The following is a 6,897-nucleotide window of genomic DNA, read 5'->3' on the forward strand; positions in this document are numbered from 1 at the left end:
AAGACGAAAATACTCTACTCACTAAAAGCTTATCGTTCTGCCCGGAGAAACACTTTGACCTCATTGATACCAAAATAGACGTATGCAAATACATACGAAAATTTAAATTGGAAAAAATCCACGGCACTCGTCCAGAAGTGAACACAAAGAAATTTCTATTTGAAAATGAAACAAATCAACAAGTCAACAAATGGACAATGCGGACCATCAAACAAATCCCAGATATGAAAACTATGTTTGATCTTATGTACAATCTAGAAGACAATGAAACAGAGATTCAAATCCTTGAAAAGCTCTCTGTCGAGACTCAAAAACATCCCCCAAGTGGGTTAAAGCACAAGTCAAAATTCCATCCCACTCTATCCACAGGGAATACATTTGTCATTTTCTGGGGATCTATCATGAAGGAAATAGAACAAATGGAGAAAGGTCAAACTAACATCAAATGAGAAAATCTATTCATAAGGGAGCGTGCAGCCCCAAAGCACTTAAAGGAGAACAGGGATATCATTATAAAACCGGTGGATAGAGGGGGAAACATATTCATCCAAAACAAGATAGACTATGTTAAAGAAGCCCACAGACAACTCAACAATGAAACTAAGTATAGAAATCTTGATCAAAACCCCATAAATCAGATGATATGGGTTCTCCAAGAGATACTGCAAGAGTGGAAAAAGATGAACTTAATCAACAAGAAAGAATTACAAAACTTACTCAAAGAACAACCAACCATCCCAATGTTATATTTCTTACTGAAGATCCACAAAACAGTTAATGATCCACTAGGGAGACTGATTGTCTCCTCGTGTGACTCTCTGTATGAAAATGTCTCTGCCTATGTAGATCACTACTAGGCGCTGATAGTACATGATCTTTGCTCCTATTTAAGAGACACAGGCGACTTTCTCAGTATTCTGGCAGATACCACACGAGGCCTACATACATGATGGCAACAATAGAAGTTGTATCTTTATACACATCGGTAGATCATGACATAGGCATATAGGACTGTGCATACTTTTTGAAACAACATAGTATATGCAAACTCCATTAGTCAGCAATGCAGATCTCAATGATTGAAATATGCATCAAACATAATGTGTTTCTCTTCAATCAGAGTCTGTACCATCAACTCTGCGGCACCGCCATGGGAATTTCTTTCTCACCATATTATGTTAATCTCACCATGGGGTGATGGGAAAGAGAAATATCCTGGGGCCAAATAACCATCAAGCTCTAGAGAAGATCATACTATGGGTCAGCTATATAGGTGACCTCTTCCTATATATATATATATATATATTCAATGAAAAAACCATTGGTTTTAGGCCACATATAGTTAGGGATTTGCATTTACAAAACCTTATTTTACTCGCATAAAACCATTGAAATTCCATATATAGTTAGATGCGCTAACTATATATCGCGCACCCGCAATCCACTGCTGATGATGTCACATATTAAATCATTCATGACATGGTCAGTGACATCACTGATGACATCACTGATGACAACTCAAATGACATCACTGATCACAACATCCAGTGACTGTATGTTTCTGTAAAGTTAAAATATGTCTTACATATTGAAGAATGAGTGGATGTATAAGTGTCTGGATGAAGGATTTAGTAGGTGCATGACTGACTGTATGAGTGAGTGATTAAATGTGTCTCACTGAGTGCATAGGTTAGTGATTAAACTGTATTAATTTGTGTATCATTATATCTGTTGTTCTGTAAACTGCTGCATGTGTTGATCAGTAGCTATATAAATAACTATATGGGTTATTCATTGGTTGCTCAAGTATTTGTATGGGAGACTGAGTATGTGTGTGGGTGGCTGGGAGGTGTGTGATTCTGTGCATAGATGTGTAAGCAGTTGATTCACTAGGTGTATCAGTTCAAGAGTGCATGTGGAAACAGCTATATGGGCGGTTGACTGTGTGCATGAGTGTATTGGTGAGTGAATGGATTTCTCAGTGCTACATGTCAAAGTAAGTACATATGTAAAACACAGTACATGTGAGAGTTAACATATATAAATAACTGTGCATAACAGCCAGTGAATGTGTGAGTGGCTGTATGGATCATTGTGAACATGTATCAAGGATTGTATAAGAGAGTAAATATGTATTAGAATATGTTTCAATAAGTAAGGTGTGTATAACTGTATAGTTGAGGAATTGGAGGTGTGTTTGATTCTTTGCATGACTGTCTAGGTGTATGAGTAACTCCATGGATGAGTGACAGTCTGTGAGTGTCTGTTTTCACTGAGTGTATCTAAGGAGATATCAGAGTCTGTAGAGGTTCATCGTATTAACACATGAATGATGTCATCTGTGATGTTGTCAGTGATGTCATTTGAGTTGTCATCAGTGATGTCATCAGTGATGTCATTTGAGATGTCATCAGTGATGTCATTTGAGTTGTCATCAGTGATGTCATCAGTGATGTCACTGACCATGTCATGAATGATGTAATATGTGACATCAGCAGCAGTGGATTGCGGGTGCGCGATATATAGTTAGCGCATCTAACTATATATGGAATTTCAATGGTTTTATGCGAGTAAAATAAGGTTTTGTAAATGCAAATCCCTAACTATATATGGCCTAAAACCAATGGTTTTTTCATTGAATTTTCAAGGTTTTGTAAATGCAAATTCCTAACTATATATCCACTATAACCTATGGTTTTTTCTGTGAATTTCATTGGTTTTTTAATAGCAAATATGAAAAGCTTTAAAATGTCAAGTACGTGATAGATAAAAACATTTTCGTATTTATGCACGCTGATGTGCTTTGAACGCTGCACCCCCCCCCTCCCCTCTTTTCTCTTAGTAGTACTCTCTCTTTGCAGATAGTGAAGAGTAGTTAACGCAGGCCTTTACCCCCGTTGTAATCCGTCGTGCCTGCTTGTCTCTCCATTTGATTGATTGTTATCCAAGCATTTACTGTTTTACAATTGATTCTCTTTGGTTCATTCTCTATTTACAAACAAGCACAAAGTCGCAATACTCTGTTTAGTCTTTGCAGATAGTGAAAAATCATGAAAAATCGTGTAAAAAAATAAAAGTAATCGAGCAAAATCAGTAGGCCACTAATTGGATCTCTTTTTGACCTCGCTAAAATAGAAATATTAGGAACAACCCTTCATGAGAAATACGAAAATAGTGAGATGAACTGAGCTCCACACCATGAGGGCTGCAAGACAGCTCGACTCCGTCACCCATCCCGCCCAAAATAACGACAAACCCTATGCAAATATTAAAAATATAGACAACACACCAGCAAAGAAACAGGGTAAAACATTTTATTAAATAACTATTTACATAACTATTTTATACTTTTTATTGCCCGATCCGGCTAGCTCAATCGATCGAGCATGAAACTCATGCACTCTGATAGCAAGCGTTGCTACTGATGCTATGCAGACCAAAACTGGTTTTCAGTTTGTACATTTTTCTAGATTTTTCAATCCAAGGTTGGTTCACTTTGTAGAACGATGGCTTCAGATTTTCAACATACGGTGTGGTGGCGCGGACTGGGAGGGGGCGCTTCGCTCCTGCCCCCTCCCCAAGTAAGATTTTCATACGTGAAAGTACGTTAATGGTTTTGGTCCCTGAGTTGCTTCAATGTCACTGCCATTCTCAAATGGCATAAGTTCTGGATGTTGGGTGCCATAGTTAAGAGTTCTGAGCAGTGCTTCTAACACTGTCTGAAGCTTATTTCCACCTACTGCAGCTTCACTATTCTCAAAGTAAGTGAGTGTCGTGTGTGGACCTGACTGCATTAGAAAACAATGTGATATGTTACCTTCCTAAACAGCTTGACGGAGGCCCCTGAGGGGCGGTGTGATGGCCATGGACTCGGAGAAGACGCTTGGCTCCGACACCCTCCCCAAGTCTTATAGCACTGGTGTAGCCTGAGATCGCCCCCGACATAGGCGGCCGGCTCCCGGGGTCCGGCGGAACTTTTTGCCTTTTGATGACTCTTCAATTCTGGACCTTGTCCCACAATCCGTTTGACCTGAAGACACGCTGTAGTGGGGCGCCCCTTTACCGTTTCAGTTGCCATTCCGCCCGCTTTTGCTACACTGTGCCTCTTCCGCCATTCAGCTGTTTACCGCCCGCTCTTACGACTACAGCGTCTCGCTCATCATGTAGTTGAGTTGCTCCCGCTCTTGTGGTGCAGCGATAGGCGGCTGCCACAGGACTCTCAAAATGGCGGCCGGCTCTTCGGTTTTGGGCCTGGTCCACTAAAATGGCCCTGGGACACCTTTGAACTCGGACGCTTCCCTGATAGGGCTTGGGTCCCATTCTCGAAAGCGTCCCCTCAGCCGTGAAGATTCTACAAAAGTCTTGGGGGCCTCCGACTCCCGCAGGCTTCTGGTGGGGAGCGGCTGCCATGATTGCTCGTGGAATGGCCACGACGGAGCTACGAGATGGTAGTGCTCTCATGCTGACGCCAGCTTTAGTCTGAAACATCCAGAAACACTGTAGACTACAATTCGATCAGTTCCGGTAGCGCCCCAACATGACCAGGAAGAGAAGAACTTGCCCTCCCCTCTTTGACTGATGGTTCTTGTTGCCTGTCCCCTCTGTTATCATTTAACAGAACTTTTTGGACTGCTGAAAGGGGTTGTGTTCCGAACGCTGGTTGGTGGAGACATTTTGACTATATTCTTGACCTACGTTGTCGCGTAATGCGTTATATGACACGCCGCGTTAGCGCACCCGGAAGTGATCCGAGGCGCGGCACGCAGCGCGTAACGTAAGCATAACAGGTCATGTGACTTGTTAATAAAACTTTTCATTGGTTCATTTTACTTTTGTTATTTTAATGATGAAAAGCTTGGTCATATGACCTAAAAATTACGCTTTTTATTGTTTTCGAACATTATTTTTTTTTAAACATATGTTATAATATTCCAGGGTAATGTACTTTCCCGGAAAATTTACAACTGTCGTGCAAGTAAAATATATTCCTTTTTCGAGAAAAAGGGCGTTTCTTCCTTCCATGACGGAGCCGTTGAGTAAAAGAGATTCGGCCTGCTGTCTTAGTCGCCGATACGCCTGATTATCAGATTCTTATCGATCACTTTATGTTGCAGAAATGAAAAACACAACTGCCCTTGACCATTTATCTTTACTGCGTTCCTACATATTATACCTTTTATCCGTCATGTAATTGGACTGCTTTATTTCACTTGCCTTTTACTGATTCGAAAACAGTGACTAAAAGTAAAAACTTTACCAATGTAAATACTACTACCGTGTTTTGTTTTAAAAACCTTTATTGTGAAAATGTCAGTATACAAATACGGGCCTATAACCACGTGGGCCGGCCACGGAGCAAACTGAAATCGTATATGATGAGGAGACATTTACACTGTAGAGGAACGTAACGGGCGGGCCATTAGGTTGCAAGAACAAAGGTGTCTAACAGTTGCGGAATCGGTGGACGTACATTTTGTAATTAAAATACGACAGGGCCACTTACAATAACATTTTCTAGATATACATTTGCGGGCAAGGAGTTACGAGTCCCATTTATACCGGCACCATTTTGGGCGAGGCCGGGCAGGTCCAAGATATAGTCAAAATGTCTCCACCAACCATCGGCCAGACCAGAACCCCTTTCGGCCCTTTATGCTACAAGATGGTGTCTTCCATTCAGAAAATATTGTTGGCAGCATTTTGAAAGGAAACAGAAACAGCCGTTCTCCTAGTGAGTTTCACATTGTTTCATTTAGGAAGAATGTTGAAGAGTAGTATGTGGAAAATCTGAAGCCATTTTTCTACAAACTCTCAATCAGACTTGGATAGAAAAAAAAATCCTGAAGAATGTACAAACTGAAAACCAATTTTTGTCTGTATAGCATCAACAGCAACGCTTGAGTCAGCTTTGTGTCAAGCCGCCATTTTCATTCAATCAATAGCGTCCCCCTGCACACATTCAGGGACCTGGTCGTGTCTTCAGGTCAAACGGATTGTGGGAAAAGAAGCAGAAAGGAAAAGGAAAAAAGTTCCGCCGGACCTCGGGAGCCGGCCGCCTATGTCATGTGCGACCTTTGGCCACACCAGGGCAATAGTGAAGCTGCAGCAGGTGCAAATAAGCTTCAGACAGTCTTCAACTTAGTCTGATTCTTATAATAAGTGCGACGACAACACACACAAGTGAAATTAGGCCTCTCACTTGAATTCATTTGACTTTCGGCGCAGCATTGTAGGATGGCCACACCAGTGCGGCAACTTGCTGGACACAACCTCGGTGCCATCCGGATCTCGGCACGTTCGACTCACTGTACCGCAAGAGTGACCGCAACTCAGCTGGACACGCCGTCTTTCGGCGCAGCATTGTAGGATGGCCACACCAGTGCGGCAATTTGCTGGACACCACCTCGGTGCCATCCGGATCTCGGCGCGTTCGAGTCACTGTACCGCAAGAGTGACCGCAACTCAGCTGGACACGCCGTCTTTCGGCGCAGCATTGTAGGATGGCCACACCAGTGCGGCAATTTGCTGGACACCACCTCGGTGCCATCCGGATCTCGGCGCGTTCGAGTCACTGTACCGCAAGAGTGACCGCAACTCAGCTGGACACGCCGTCTTTCGGCGCAGCATTGTAGGATAGCCACACCAGTGCAGCAACTTGCTGGACACTAACTCGGTGCCATCCGGATCTCGGCGCGTTGTGCTGCCTTCGGCCTATTCGCACATCGGTCCGCTACTGACGCCGCCTCACGTGCCAACGGATTTTCTACGCTTTTTGTAGCCCTATGCCGCATAACAGGTCATGTGACTTGTTTATAAAACTTTTCATTGGATCATTTTACTTTTGGTTTCCTAAAGATGGAAGGCTTGGTCATATGACCTAAAAATAACACTTTTCAT

Source organism: Lissotriton vulgaris, chromosome 4_1 (genome assembly GCF_964263255.1).
Source record: "Lissotriton vulgaris chromosome 4_1, aLisVul1.2, whole genome shotgun sequence".
Lineage (NCBI taxonomy): Eukaryota > Metazoa > Chordata > Amphibia > Caudata > Salamandridae > Lissotriton > Lissotriton vulgaris.